General features: G+C 35.4%; 1 long non-coding RNA gene across 1 annotated transcript in view; it reads left to right on the top strand.

Annotated features, from left to right (window-relative positions):
• LOC138939751 (uncharacterized) overlaps positions 1–16,876 on the top strand; it is a 246,343-nt gene that overhangs the window by 167,658 nt on the left and 61,809 nt on the right. The gene's annotated exons all lie outside the window — the stretch shown is intronic.

Raw genomic sequence — 16,876 nt, forward strand, 5'->3', positions numbered from 1 at the left:
AGCAGTGGTATCAACGCAGAGTACTTATGGATTTGTATATTGCATATTTTATGTTTTAATATGAAATCCGTTAATGCATATTAATCGGTGTGAAAATCGTATAATTATCATTAATAATTCGATTTAATTTGTTTCGAATCCTTTAACGATCGTATCGTGCAGGCTATCGCAACGTTGAATGATAACGTCCGTTATGTGGCTGATAAGTAATAAATGGGGAAGAACTTCGTCTATCTCCAGGGAAATAATCCGATTATACGGAGATGGTTATCACGACCCGTTTTCCCATTGAGCGATCAATAGATAGTAAATGAAATAACACCTCTCGTGTGCTTTGTACGTGGCTGGAATGACACGGCTCTTTTGTATGATACAATTGCCGATGTCATCGCTTAATGGACCAGCCATGAAAAGTGCAATATAGAAAGCTTCTGATCAGTTAAAAAAAAAAAAAAAAAAAAAAAAAAAAAAATGTTAAAAAGAGTTTCCTTTTAAGTTTTATTGTATAAAGTCGCGTGATATAAACTCATTTATAGTAAATTGCAAGAAATCATATTATTCGATATATTATAGATTTAACGAGCGACAAGGTAAGCAAATTAATTACGCGGATAAATGGAATCGACGCAACGCATCGTGATATGTTTTCTATCACACATACGTAAATCGGATGACCAACACTTGGCGCATTATATGCATTCGTTGTTCAATTCGGCGAGAATGTGTCGTATACGACTGATGTTTAGCGCTCGATACGCGTTAAAATGTTATTACGTCGCGAACTGGAGCGGAAACTGAAGGTAAAGAGAAAATATACGTAAACACGAGGGAGAAAAAGGGAGATATATAGCATGCAACGCGGAAATAAATATTCGTGCGACGAGATGTGAATCGATCTGGCGAAAAAAATCACATATTTTACGAATTTCGATCAATTTGAAATGTATCTTTTTTTAAGTAAAATTACGAGATAAGCTTTGTGTGTTGTAAATGATGATGATGATGTGATATAATTTTAATGTAAAGTTAATAAAAAATATTGAATCGAGTTAAAAAAAAATGATATTTAAAGATGAGAAAACTGTGTATTTTTACTATGTAAAATTTCCAATCTACCAAAGATTCTATGGATAAAAAGAAAATACTAGATAGAAGTAGGGATATACCCCATTGTATGTTATATAAATATATATTCTTTCGTATAAATTAAAGCTGCCCTTTCGAGCGAACGTCAATCGCGACAACGAATCGTGCTGGTGGCGAACGACGTTTAAATTAACTTCAATCAATCCTTTCATCCGGTGTGCCAGTTATTTATTGCTCACGCGCCGGTAAATTTCAATTTGAGTTATGCTCTCGCGTACACGATTGCATATATGAATTCTAATTATACGTTTCTGACCCGGTATCGCCGGATCTTTCGTATTTTTCGTAAAGAATAGATCAAGAAAAATCTTAGAGTGATCTCATTTTTTATTAATGTGATATTATTGAAATTATTTAACAGAACTTCTAGAATTGTAACTTATTTAAAATATTTTGACATATATTATTTTTATAAAGTTATTTTTTGCGCGCCTTATATAATTATTACAATTCTATTGCATTATTATGTCAATTTGTTAAGTTATAGAAGAATATAGAGATCCCATTATTTGCCATAAAAATTTATTACAATTAATAAGTTATCTTTAAATGAGATTCTCTGGATTATATGTAATAATTATTTTTTATATTTTTATGTGTGTATACTCTTAATGCGCAATTACCAAAGGGTAGTACAAATACATTTGTATGGTGTACTTCTCGAATAACTTGCAGCCTAAAGTATTGGTGTGTACAAGTCCAAGTTAAACAGACACTTTACTTTCATTTTATATTACAATATCTCCTCTCTTCCTCCACCTTATTTTCCTTTTGCGACGGCGAATGATTAATAACTGCGCATTACGGGCTTGTAATTTATCAGAATAACACTGGCACACACACACAAAACTGATCAACTTTACACCAACGCGCCATTTCGCCTCTATTTTCCGCAAGTTAATTAAATTACGGTACTATAACTTTTGAAGCGCAGGACGGAGGAAGGAAGCCTTTAATTGTGCAACATTCTTTAATAGTCTTCAAATAGAATTTATTATATATAATATATTATATCGCTATTCTCTCAGATTTAATTTAATGAGTCTAATGTAACTTTGGTTATATAACCGAAACGATGCATTTAACCCGCGATCGCCCACGGGAAAGCTCATGTAAAAGTTGACGTTAAACGAAGACCTCGCTTCTATCTGAGTGATTAATAACATCTCGACGTTAAACGCTCATTAAACTTCTTCAGATTAGCCTATGCAAAAATCGTCAAATTTAAACGACAACGCGAATGTGTGTATGTGTGCTCGCGCCTTCCAAACTAAATAAATCACTTTAGGAAAGGCCTTCCTATATGTATACATATATATACACACGCGAGCATTCTTTCGTTTCGTTCTCCCTCGAGATGCCGATCTTTTTTTCTCTCGCGACTTGAGTTATGGCAAATAAAGGAACAAAGACGTTAGGTCATGCGGGAATATCATACGTTGCTACGGAAATGGCGTTTTCTCACGTTACATGGCAGAGAAAATCAATAGTTACTGATATTTATTAGCGCATAAGTAACATGACAAACCATAAAAATTGTATAAATTTAAATTTTTTATAATTCCTAGATAAAGAAAGAAATACACAAACCATTTAGATATTTTATTATTTATGGTGAATTTTATATGACTGTTGTTATCGTTCAAACTTATATATAAGAAAGAGTAATATATAATTTTATAAACAACTCTTATTGTGTAAAAGCTTAACATATTTGTTAATTTTCAACAAGTATTTATTTTATCAGTGAACTATTTGATTAAAACTTCATTTTCAAAAGTAAAAATCGAGTAATTCTCCGTTGCGCTGTTCGAAAAAAAATTCCAGAGTGATCAGGGCATTTCTCTCGCCACGTAACGTGAGTGCGGCCGTAAAATTTAAGATATACGAAGCCGTTATACGCGGTCTTTACCGGTTTAGCGTCATTATAATAGCCCGCGTCCAGAAAGACGAAATAGTTGACAGGTATAAAGGCGTTTCATCTTCTCATGGCTGCGTTGTGTAAGACGTATATAAACGCGACGTAGACAGCAAATAGTAAAACTAGAGATACCGGAACATGTAACGCGCGCGAGAAAATCGGAATGACGTACCAGAGCGCGGGTGCTATCGCGAGTGAAATAATGAATAAAGAAGCGAGCGTCGAGTGCGCCAAGTATCCGGTGGAAAGAGCGTCATACTTCTCCCTGTAATGGCATCTTTCCGCGATGCTTTACGTGCGCGGCGTATCGTAAAGATAAAACCCGCTTTCTTGCCTATCGTACAGTATCTCTGAAGAAAATAATATATTGCTTCAGTATACTTATAATTACGTCCTGCATTTTTCAAATAATTCTCGCGAGCTTCTCGCATTGTTCCGATGATCCCCTGGATTGATCAATGCTGCAAATATTTTTGCAATTCTGGTTTTTAATTTCGAATTAGGGAACAAAATTTTATTATTTGATCAATGATATAGATATTATGTACATACGTACACTGGTATCTAGAAAATTCTAAGTTTCGCATACATAAAAATGAGAAACTTAATCTCAAAAATGTTATTTTATAACATTATATATAAACTGTGAATTAAAACGCCGAGAAGAAAAACAGGAAACAAGCACGTACGAGAGGCTGACGGAAAAGTGTTGAAGTTACTCTGCGTAATAAATAAAATCGTATACTTTCTCGTCGGCACAATCCCGGTATAAACGATATCGTCGTAATGTCAAGTACCACGTCGGGTTCAGAGGGTATCTCGTAATCTTCAATGACTCCAATAATTTTCACTTTTCTCGTTCCGCGTTAAATTTCAAATACTCGCCATACCGCTTTCTATCACCTTTCGCGAACTGGTCCCGCTCGAACATGTGTTGGTAAACGAAGAAAAATAATCGACTTTCCTTGCTTTGGATATTCCCATCACAACACATTTAACTGCAATTGTTTTTAAAAATTTTATTTGTTTAATAAAAAGTAATGAATAAAAACGCGAGGAGAAAGAAATGAGAGAATTAAATAACAATTGAAAAGTTAATAATAAATGTATTACATATTTCATAAGGATAAAAAATTATTTATAGTAAAATAATTTAATAATAATCCTTAAATGGACATAGTAATCAATCAATTGAAATTAATTAATCGTAAAGCAAGGTGATTGAATTTATTTATTCCAATGAGGCAATAAGAAATTATTAAAATGCATGGTTAAATTACGCGTGTAATATAAAAATATTTTGATAATTATCTGGATGTGCGTAAACAATCTCTCTCTTTCTCTCTGAATGACTCTCTTTAAACCTTTTTTTTTTAATGCTCAACTCTGTAATAAAAAATATGAAAAATATTTTAAAAATTCGTAGTTTTGCGAGGCGCAAAGAATTTTTCGATTACAAGAAACGACCATCTCACCGAGTGTCGACCGTGATGCCGTAATTGAGGAAACTTCGCGAAACTCATTAGCCTCGCTAGCGTCGCTCATTTTCGCCACAGGATCGCGCAATTAAAGAGAGCGACGCCGGAAGTGGCTTCTATCGCGAGGTCGACTATTCGGCCTTTTTTCTTCTCTCTGCCTTTCGTCGGAATTTTTGGGTAGCGAAAGTATAGCTGACATTGGCTCTCGTTAGTCGTGATCGCGGCCACTCACGTAAATCACCCCCGGAATTCCACATTTACGCGTTGTGCCATGGAGTTTTCGCCTTGCAGCACCCGGTTTCAATTCCCCCGCTTCCCGGACTTCCTCTTTTGCGCGGCAAGGAGGTAAATGTTGGCGAGATTACGGTCCTTGCTAAATTTATTTTATTAATTAAGTTTACTCACTCTGCTACTGCCTTGTTCCCCCTTCGGGACGACGGTCAGTTCGGTGGAGGATAATACGAAGAAAAACTGCTTCGTAATTTGTGAAGATTATAATCATGCAAAGAATCAACAGTTCTCGCAAAATATATTCACTGTGCTCTAAGATATAAATTTTATCTTAATTCTTTCGTTCCTAGTATCGTGGATATATTTTTTTTTTCATGATTTATAATATGTATAGATTCGAAATCGCGCGATATTTTGAAAAAATGTTACATTTTTTAATAAAGTGCATCAGAAGAACGCATATTGCCAATAATTGCTTATTATATATATAATAAAGAATTATTATATTTAATTTAATTTATCGAAATCCGAATGTCTCTGAAAAGAAACTTTAGCAAAGCTCGCGCTTAACTTTCACGAGACTTAAAATATGCAAGACGTTTCATGTTTTCTTTTCTATTCTCTTTACTGTTTCGCTATGGAAGACACGAATTTAACGTAATGCTACAACTTTTCCCGGAGTCTGTATCAATTGCCGTGTTTTCCGCCGGCGATAATCGGGCGTTAACTACGCTCTGTTAAAGGGGAGAAAGAAGGAGGAGGCGTCGCGGGGGGAGAGTGGAAAGGGGGATACACGATGCTAGAGAAATTTCGGAAAATTTATCGCTGCGACCTCTGCGAATTTCGTGAAGGGGCGAGAGAAACATCTTAACGAGGGGTCGGGCTATCGGCCCGAGCGGATGCGCGTTCCACTTCCGGCGGGGATGGGACGGCGGATTCGTCGCCGAGAAATTATTGCGCTTTGCGGATTCAGCCCCGATGGGTTAACCCGTGTCAAAACTTTACCGGGCACTGTCGCGCACCTGCAACAACGGTGGCATTCCCTTTAGTCGTGTGGCGACCTCCACGCTTCGATAGTTCGAACCCAGAAAATCACATACGATGCCATATTAATGCGTACACATGCACACACTTATATACGTTGGAGTATTTATGCGGTAGAGAGGAGGGAGGGGGGGCAGAGGAAGACAAAAAGGGGTACGCAAGGGGCGACGAGCTTAATCAAATTAGTAACGTTCTCGTCATATTCTGGAGGAAAAGCGCGCGATGGCAATGGCGTGTGTGTGTGTATGTGGGTGCATGTGTGCATATAGTATACTAATTAACACCCACAAACTGCTACATGCTTCGAATTTTTATTTTTTTGATATCTAATTTATTATGTAACTTTTAAATATTTTTTCTGTTAAAAACGAGAATTATATTAGATTATTTGATGACCCTAAATAATCAATATTAAAGAGACAAGAAAGATATGTATATGAAGTCAAAGTATTCAATCAAATTTTATTGTAATGATTATTTTTATACATTTTTTCAAAATATTCTAACACAAAAATATATTCTCTATATTTTTAATAATTTTTACGTAAGTGCAGCATAATATATGATAATTATACATACTAATTATGCACATTTCTTTTTTACTTTGTCTTTTTCTTCTGTCTATAAAGAAGATTTTGTCATCTAACGATTTATATATGCGGACTCTATCAGATGTATAGATAAATGTATGAAAAGTATTTGTGGTGAAAATTACTACTCGGTCGAGTTCGAAAAACGTATGTATAACTAGGACGTGTGGGATTACATATTAATTACTGTCATGATGACTGTTCTATCCGCAATCCGCGTGTCATTTTGCGCATGGCCTAATAATATATTTGTCATTATTCCAGATCCGTTGTTCGCGCGCCGTATATTTTAAATAATGCGTGCGACTCGACGTGCGGTGCATCGCGCCGTGCAAAATTGCAATCGCAGTTTTCGCGCCCGTTCGTGCCACTGGTCAATAAATTACAATTGTTCGTCGCACATAATTCCCCGTTGCATTAATAAATATCGCGCGCTCCATCGGGCGCCACGCTGCGCGGTCTGTTTGTCCATTATGTTGTCGGTTCTTTAAACAACAAAAGAAAGCGGGCTCGTGAAATGCTCATGAATCATGGATTTTTATTTGTTCACCATTTTTCGGAAAAAGATGCATATAGGGTGTGATGCAAAAGAGCGTCAAAAATTGACGTGTGAATAAACTTACATGATTCTTGTCTCTAAACTTTCTTTTCGCAAAACTTTTGATATTCCTATTTTTCACTTTTGACGTAGCTATGATTATTCGAGAAAATTCTGATTCAACAATGAAGAATCTCGCAAATTCCAATTTTCTCAAATTCTCTATCCTTGGGGAAAAAAAAGTTATAATAGAATGACGGCGGATTTTTCGAGGATACATAATAGCGCGGCTCTATTTTCGTTCTATTTTCCATTGAAATTCCGATTTTCCACGCATCGACGCTCAGCGCTGCCATTTCCGCGTTCGTCGATGACGTTTACACTTGAATTTCCGTCCCAGTGCCGCGTGGATTGGCAATTTTATACCGGCAGATGCAATAAATCTTTGCCAGGTCTCGTAACGTGACAGTGTCCGTACAGGCAGCAATACGAGGATACACGATACGATAGGACGGATAACGATTTGCGTTACTTATCGTATAATTTGCGTGCCAATTAAACTGGGTTAATTAACAATAAAACAGTTTATTCGAGGGTCTTTTCGAAAGCTAATCCAGCGGAATAGGTTTCGTGTTAGAGAAGTTACAATATCTTTCCATCACCGTCATATTTCTGAGACTCTTAATATCGCGATGCTATTCGGACATGAAGTCCGAAGTTGAGTTTAGTCAAATTTTCAGCTATTGAAGATGCACTGTGTCTCCGAACTGTCATCGTTTCTTTGAATTACAGATACTATAGAATAGACCTTAAGAAGTATTGACAGTTGTCTGAGCTCGTCTCTATCTTAATAAATATTTCTTTTATAACATACTAAATCTTTGATAATTCTTAGATAAGTCATTAAAGTAAAATTCATTTAATTAAAATTAATTTAATTAAATTAAATTAATAATTTGAATAAAATTTATTTGACTGAAATTAATTGAAAAATAAGACTTGGATAACAGTTGTTTGCCATCTTAAATCTTAATTTGCGAAAATTATTATTAATTAATTGGAATGCGTAAATTTCGAAAACTGTTGATGCAGATGAAAAATATAATGTTTAGCAGATATTTCTATAAAATTTCATGTCAATATTGAAATATAAATTCTTCTCGTGAAATATATAGTTCGTGATGCGAATAATGCTTATGATAGACGCGGAAAATGAGAAACGAGGAAAGAAGCGGCGAGAAGTTTAAGGATTTTCCACTGTAACACACCGCGACTGAATCTGGCGGGAATAAATTTCTCGACGAATTTATGATCGAGCGCTTTTCAATGACTATTATCTTGCAATCCCTTGGCTAAAAGAGGCAAAGCTTCCGTGTTATAAAGTATTACGAAAAGTTTGATATGAATTGTTTGAGATAGTAGAGACATGACAAGTCTACTGTTTTCTCTATTGTAACGCTCTTCTTATGGAAGATGCGTATAAAGATCGAAAGCTCGATTATTTATAGTACAATATGATTCAAAATACACGTTACTACATGGTGTTATCTGATGTCATGATGTCAACTGATGTTACTACATACGATGAAGAAGAAAACACAAATTTTAACAATCGTTTAAACACGCGACACAATTTTTTATAATTAATTTTTATAAAATTGATACTTGGTTTGTGAAAAAAAAAAAAAAAATTTCTCAGTTATTTATATTCGAAAATACTAATTATTTAAAGATTACTATGGTAACGTAAATAATTCTGTAAAGAAAAAAAGTTTGCTTCGAATTGATCGAACAGTTCGTTGAATTTATGTCCTCTGGTTTATGTCCTGCATGCAAAGTGCAGAACGCATCCATCGCGCTTTATCGAAAAGCTTGAATGAAAAGTCACGGCATGCGGTTATTAAGGAGGAGCCGGACGCGGACTAGTACGCTCGTTCGTCTCGGACGGACTCGTTAACATTATCTTCGGGGTTGTAATGCGGTGCGTGCGGTAGCCCATCTCTCGAATCCCAGAGATTGCCCTAACGAATTTCCTGCCCACGGGAAGCTCGATCGTAAATCACTCGTTACCGCGAATCGCTCGCCGTAATGCTCTCGGATCTAGCGCGCGTTTTTAACGAGCGGGCAAGAGGGCCGCATTTTCCATGTCGATGAAAACGCGGACGATGATGGTAATGATGATGATGATAATGATAATGACGGTGGTGATAATGGCATCGAGATTCTCGCGAAATAACGTATGGGCGCGATCTACCGCGCGTTGATGTGACGAACAATTAATACTCTGCGCTTAACGATCCAAATGACATCTAGACCGCATGCAATTTTCTTAACACACATTTTAGTCATATTAGTCTATTGATGCATTTTTGTTACTCTAGCACGAAAAAATTGAAATTAATGCGAGAAATTAAATATATAACATGTGAACGACCGGGATATAGAATTTTGATTTTATTTAAAAAAATATAGAAATTTGGAAAGAGAATATATGGTACAATGATCTGCATAATTTGTATTTTCATGTTAATGACATGCACTTATGTACAATTCAAAATGTACATACATGAGATTAAAAATCAAATTTTTTATTAAATATTTCATATACTTTATATGCCCTCTATATTATTTAAATTTGTAAATTCTCGTCACATGAAGTCCTTTGTCTGCTGCAGAGAGATGCATCGTGCATTTTACAAAAAATGCGCGTCCGTATCGATAGCACAGTAGGTATAGTTATGTAATATTCATTAGGAAAACCGGCTCGTAAAAGCGAAATGACTTGATATTTAACAAGAAATCGACGAAAAGATAAGCCCTCATTGCGTGAAAGTGTTAACCGACCTTCTCCGCAACTTTCTCACTTTCTCTTTCTTTCTATCTATTTTTCTCTTTTCTTGTATAGAAACTAATAGGAATAACACGGCTAATCTTTCGATTTTTCCGAGATTTCGAGGCCATTCTGTCACGTTCACGTTGATATTGTCGGAGAAGATTAATATTCGACGCTTCGGACTAATCGATTAATTAAGATTGAACTGTCGCCCGAGGGCTGATCTTACCAATTTGATGAGAGATAAAAATGATTTTTAAATATACATAAAGTAAATATATTCCTATATATGGTATATATGTTGCGACGATAGACTTTTCTTATAAAAAAATGAATTATTATGTATAATAAAAGTAGATATAATATACTATAGCAAAAGTTTCTACTTTCGTAAACTTATATTAAAATTTTTACTCATATGTATATACATATATGTATAAATAAAATTAAGATTTAATTATTATTCTAGAACAAATAAGAACGTATAAGAACTTTTATTAATTCTATAGCCTCGAAATCTTTTTATTGTACTTTTCTAACGCTCGTCGTGATATTGCGTGCTGGATGTTATGGATGGGTGGACACATCCAGAGTATCATATATTTTTCATTTTTTAGAACGAATGATAGCGCGAGGTGCCTTTTTGCCGACACAAGTTTGCTCGATCTTCTCCTTCGTTTCTTCTACTTCTTTACTGACTGCGTCTATAAATAAAGGGAGGCAAGGTAAGTGCGGAGGAGGTTGTGTCGTCGGAGTCATTAAGGGTAGTGCTTCGGTTTCCCTTGGAAGCGCGGGTTTGTTTGTGCGCGTCGCAACAACGAGAAATGTGTGCATGCACACATACATTCGTGTACATATACGCAAACAGGCGCCCAAGACGCCTGTCGGTAGAATGAGAACTTGATTCTGTCTAGAACTAACTCGCAATAGCATCGAATTATCAAGTCGTTTCACGTGGAACGTTTGATTTTGAAAATGTAAATTTTGTAAAACAAGGTTTCTACAAAGTAATAATATTTGATGATTATGTCAATTTCTGTATATATAATATATGTATACCGTGTACTTTAAAGAAGATATTTTTATCATAGTGCATTAAAAAATGTAAAAGTTTTGCTGTAAAACATGGATCTACGCAAGTATAAATTAATGAAGATAAATTAATTATCGCGCTCGCATGTGAATCTTCTTCTTTACAATTCATTTCTTTAAGATTGAATATAGTTAGAGCGAACAAATTTTTTCGGTTAATTTTTTTTGACGAGACAATATTTTCATCAAAAAAGAAAAGAAGCGAAACGAGCCGACAAATTTATCGCGGAGTTTTCTTAGAAATCTAAATTAGACAAAAAGTTGGAACGTCGTTTTACGTTTCGCACGACGCCCGGCTTCCTTCCCGGGGGACGAATTTTACGAGGTGGTCGAAAGACGGGAACACCCCCCCATTATCGCGACTGGTAATACGAACTTGCCCTCTCGGCGCTCCTTGCAGAGTTTTAAACGCGCCATTAAATGAAATATTCCAACGTCCATGCCGTGAATCATTGATGCCTACCGTTGTAATCATCGTCGCGCGCTCTTAGCAATTATTTTGCACGTCGTGCTGAATCTTCCGAAAGCTGTGGGTAAGCGTACTTCTTAAATACATTTTTAGAGGAATTCTAGGAATGCATTCTTTAGTTTTAAAAACTATATTTATTTGCTTTTTATGTAGAATTAAATATGAGAAATTTTTTGAAAGATCGTAACATATGTGCGAATCAACGCTTTCTAATATTCACATTTATTTTCCATGAACAATTCGCGTCTTTGTCAAGATTTACGTTTGAAAAAAATCGCCTAAATTCTGACACTGGAGAATGTCTGTTCCGCGTGAAAACATCGATGTACTTGTGTAACTCTCGTCGCGCTTTCACGGCTGCAGCCGTGATTTTCTAATATTTGGCTGTCTCGTAATGAAGACCGAGTCGTTTGCGGAATGTGCACAATACTGCGAAGAGACGAATGTACAAAAGACCGTACGATGCTATGCGGTGCGACATGTATCTCAAATTACTACTGATGTTTCTCTTGCCAGTCTTTTGTATAACACTAGCACAGCGTAATCGAAAAATGGATTTTCAATTTTGGGAAAGATAAAATTACGAAAGTTAATTAAAACTTTGAAATTACAAAATGTGTTATATATATAACTTATGTTATTTCAATTTAAATATTTATATATATATATATATAAATATTTAAAATTTGTTTCCTTCTAACAATAAGATATGTAAGAAGGAAAAATGTATAAATGTACGTTTCTGAAATTATTGAAACAATAAAAAAATTAAAAAAGTAAAAAGGTAAAAAAATTAATAATATTTCTCTCTTTCCTTCTCTTATATTATTTTATATATCTTCAGATTTCTTTAAATTTTTTTTTGAGTTTAGAAATTATTTATGTATAGCAAAAAAAATAATAAATTGATATATACTTTTATTTTTGTCTTTCTTAGAATTGATAAATTAAAGTGACTTGTATTATGACGGATTCAGCTCTCGTGGCTGTGAAAAGTAATGTAATCATAATTTGTCATTCTTCAAGAATGACGAATATTTTTAGCAAACGAGACAGTTCTTGTCTTCTTCGTTCACTTGGCATGAAGACAGGACGATCCAATTTCGTGTAATTTACCGTTGCGATCTTTTTATCATTAGAGCGGAACGTACTTGGAGTTCATACTGCGAAAATTACGTAATTCCGCAAGAGTTCCATGCCGCGCAAATGGAGTCCCGATGCGACAATCGTAATTTGAGTAGCGGCTTATGTCATCGTAAGAGCACCAAGTAATGAGCAAACAAAAGGGCGAAACTTGTTCTAACAGAGTTCAAATAGAGAGAAAATTTCTATATGACTTGAACAGGGGTTTCTCAGTGTTGATGTATCGATCTTAAGTAATCAAATAAATTTTAATTCAATTAATAAATAATCCTATCAGTCACTAAATGAATATAAAATAAAAAATAATTAAATTTTAACTCATTCAATATGAATTATTCTATCAATTATATATATTATATATTATATTATAATTCTATATATTATATCAATTTAGATGAAATAAAAAAAAAATTTTTTTCTAGAAAGTAAATGCCCTGAAAATTTTTCTTAAAATAATATATTTTGAAGATTTTTCCAAGCATCACGATTTTTTATTGCGAAGAGAATCATTTTCTATTTTTTAAAGAAATGTTTGATTGATAGTATGGGATACTAGCTGACCGTTCCGTGTACCTGCTATCTAAAGAGACTATTACAACGTCCACATATGTTCCAATGACATTAGATTAGAGACAATCATTTATGACTCTTTGCGCGACATTCAAACTAGCGGAAACTCATGTCGCAATGCGCGATGAGAAAGGGTTTGCTTAATCACTTTTTAACTACATTAATAACTGGTAGGCACCTCTGTCTACCGCTGCTGCGCGCACTGAACCCTCGTCGCATCAAAAATAGATTACTCCACGTGTTTGGATCCCGATGTATTCTCTTCGGCTGTAGCGCAGCATGCGTCTTTGCATTACCGGTATATTACGATAATGTATGAAGGAGTGCGACGGGGTAGAAAGTGCAACTTCATTAAAAATGAAGATCCCTTTGGCGACAAAAAAGAAAAGCACGCCCGAAGGAAAAGCCACGAGCTGTTGTCCGCGCGTGTTGGTCCGACAATATTCGCATTTATTTATTCAGCCCTCGGAATTTGTATGTGTCCAATGTTTTAAACTAAAATCTTTTTTTTATTTTTATTAGCAATTACTGCTGTATTCTTGATTTTCCGAAAATAAAGTGTATTTTTTCTCATGTGTGGACGGACATTTGTTCACTTCAAAATCGAGACCAACCGCTTTTATGCCATTTTCGTTCAATTGGTGTCAACATTTCTTCACACATAACCTTCTTCAATTTTGTCTTCTTTAGTAATTAAATTTTGTTCGCTCTCATATTGTAATTTCTAAAACAAATTTGTGTTATGCAGTCTATTTTTGAATTATTAGATGTCGAATGTATTAAATTTGTGCTACTTTCTTGTATGGTAGGTTGTATTTTTTCAAATTTCTTTTTGTTAATTTTAATTTGTAATTTCCTGGTATCTTCTTTCTGCCACTTGTTTGGCAGTTCGTAATTTTTCTTCCATCTTCTTCAATCTGCTCTCCATATTTTTATTGATATTAATCAGCTTTTCGATCATTTTTTCCAAATTGATGCCTAGATTGTCCCTTATATCCTGTTCCTCTGAAATCGGTATTCGAGAGCCGATACTGGTATTTGACAGCCAGTTGAGTTTATTTAAAATCTTATCTTTTAATCATAATTTCTCCAAGTTTGAATTAGTTCTTTCCTCGAACAAATTCACGCTATTAAGGTAATTTTTCAGATGTTCTTTTATATTACACATAGTTTTTATATTATATCAGCGTGGTATATCACAATAGATTAAAATTTTATATCACGCGACTACAATCGAAGACTCGCACAAAGGAAGACTCAATTATGTTGTGTAATATGGCACACATCGACATATAGTACTGGCAAAGAGAAGATAAATAGTATTACAAGTGACCGTAATGCTTTCGCATGCGCAGTTTATAAGTTTATCGACAGAGATGGAAGTACGCTCAAGGGCTGCTTTATGAATCTCAGCCATAGTATCACGACTCTTCTGTAAGCGGAAGTCTTCCAAACGCTTCTTAGAAGAAGGTTTTGGACCCCTACGCTTAGTACGCTTCTGCTGCACTTTAACACTTGGATCATCTGATACAAGATCAGATTTTGCTGTTGCTGGTTGTGCATCCATTGTAAAGTAAGTAAGAGAAAAGTAAGTCCTAACACAAAATATGAAAAGACAAACCGTAAGCGAAATCAGCCTACTAAATTCGCTAATAGACTGCGCGCGTCAGCCTTTTTCTCCCGGCCATCTCCTTTTTTCCTTTACCCTCCGGGCCGCGCGCGAGCGATCTTCCTCCGCGTTGGATTTGCTGCCAGGACGATGGATAACTCCGGCTCCCTAACAGCCGTTTAATTTCTGTCTGGCTCTACGTTTTTGTGCTGCGGACGGTCCTTCGTTCAAGCTGGAAACAAGACGCTCGTCTACGCGACGACCCTTCGCCTTGACTACTTGTTGTAGCCATCCTGCCCGAATGTTTCGAATGTTTTTCGAATCTCCTTGTTTTAGAGCGAGAGAATCTAATGGCCTTTCGAGTCGCTGACACGGCATCCGTGACAATAACAAATTAGTTTGGTCTAGTTTAAGAAATGGGAACTGGTCGAGAGAACGAGTGGAAGTCTGTTGCTGCCTGCGATTGATTTCGGTAATTTATGTCTGCGACGCTATCACGTAATTCGATAATCTTTATTTAGCACGATAAGATTTCATTATTACTGTGCATCGCGAAATTTTAATTCATTTCATTATGTTTAAAATCAACAATTATCAATATCTCAATTTTGATGTTATTTTTTTCTGCAAATATACCGATAATTCACGATGTGGAAAATATCTTTGTTCGGGTGTCGATCCTGACGAGATCGCTCGAAACTTTAAGACGTTCAGAATTGAGCGTGAAGCGGCATATAACGCGAATCCGTAGATCCGCTGGAGAAGATTAATGAGATTTAAGAGAACACTCGCGTGACGTTGTTTTAAATTATCATTTATTAAATAACAATAGAAACGAGCAACGGCACATATTCCGCGGCTCCCATCGGAAATCTTCTCAATGTCTTTTGACGACCTGCCTTTCTCCGCGTTTCGGAAATCTTGAAGAACTTCTAGCTAGAAGCCCTCGCGAAAACGGAAATCTTGCACGCGGACTCTTTAACGCGAGGTAGAGGACAGTCGCAATACGATTAACGAGCGTCGATTCGCAGACCCCACACTCTTAACAATCACAAAATCACTAAGTATAGAGCAGGTAATAATAAAAAAAATGAGGCGTCTTTCACACTGAGTTCTACGCTCGATCACATGCGAGAATGTCGGTTGAGAATTTACGACGAGAATGACGAAAGCGTATACGACACGAGCGACTTAAATGACAAGAAATGCGCGAAACTAAAGACGCGAAGATGACAACAGCAGTGCGAAATATTCCGACGAGTTTCGACCAGCTTGAATCATCGTCGAGGATCGACTGACTAATGACTGTAAGAAATCGACCGATTTCCATAATAGGATATTTTCGGCACCGAACTTTCGAGAATCTAGATGTTTGTTACAGTTTTTTATTGTGAGGATCACAGGCGATCACGCACCGATCGGCTGAGCACGACGATATTTATCCTCGCTCGTGTTTTGATTTCGGCTGTTATCGCTGTAATTTGTCGGTGAAATATGCCGTTGAAATTGATCGACTGAATTTAACGTTTCAATCTTGAACAATCTTTTAATCAAGTAACATTAAAGCATTTGTTTTGTATTACGTAAACGAATAATTCGATCAAAATAATTCGGCGAGCAAAAATGTGCGAATAAAAAATATAAAACGGGAACCAATATTCCATGTGCAAAATGAGATTAAAGATGTACCGGAGAGATACAATTGTAGACAAAAGTACTCGAAATTCTAAATTCTTAAATATCTACACCTACGTATAGTAAAGGCAGATATAAATGACATAAATGATAATATAATTAAAATATATTTACTTGTAGAAACATATTTTTTCACACACTTTTCCAACATTATTTTAGCTCTATTTGCGAACTTTCTTATTTATATGACAAAACTGTTGAGAGTGAAAATGCCCTAAATCTAACTTTATAAAATAAAAGAGTTGCACACAAAATAAGGTTGTGTTGTTGACATATCGCGATAGAAAATGTTACAACTTATCGTTGGAAAGGCAAAGTTGTTACTAAATATATGTATGAAAAACAAAACTTGCACGACAAAAATGTGAAAAATTAAGAAAACAAATTATTGCTATAACAAAAGAACAAAAAATTAAGCCTATTACACCAAAAAATGAGTGAAAATTAAAATCGTAATAACTCATTAACGGATTAGTGAATTAATGTGATTCTTTTTTAGCCTATTAGAAAGACATAA

Source organism: Polyergus mexicanus, unplaced genomic scaffold, assembly GCF_030449975.1.
Source record: "Polyergus mexicanus isolate NDT 795.1 unplaced genomic scaffold, iyPolMexi1.0 SCAF_15, whole genome shotgun sequence".
NCBI lineage: Eukaryota > Metazoa > Arthropoda > Insecta > Hymenoptera > Formicidae > Polyergus > Polyergus mexicanus.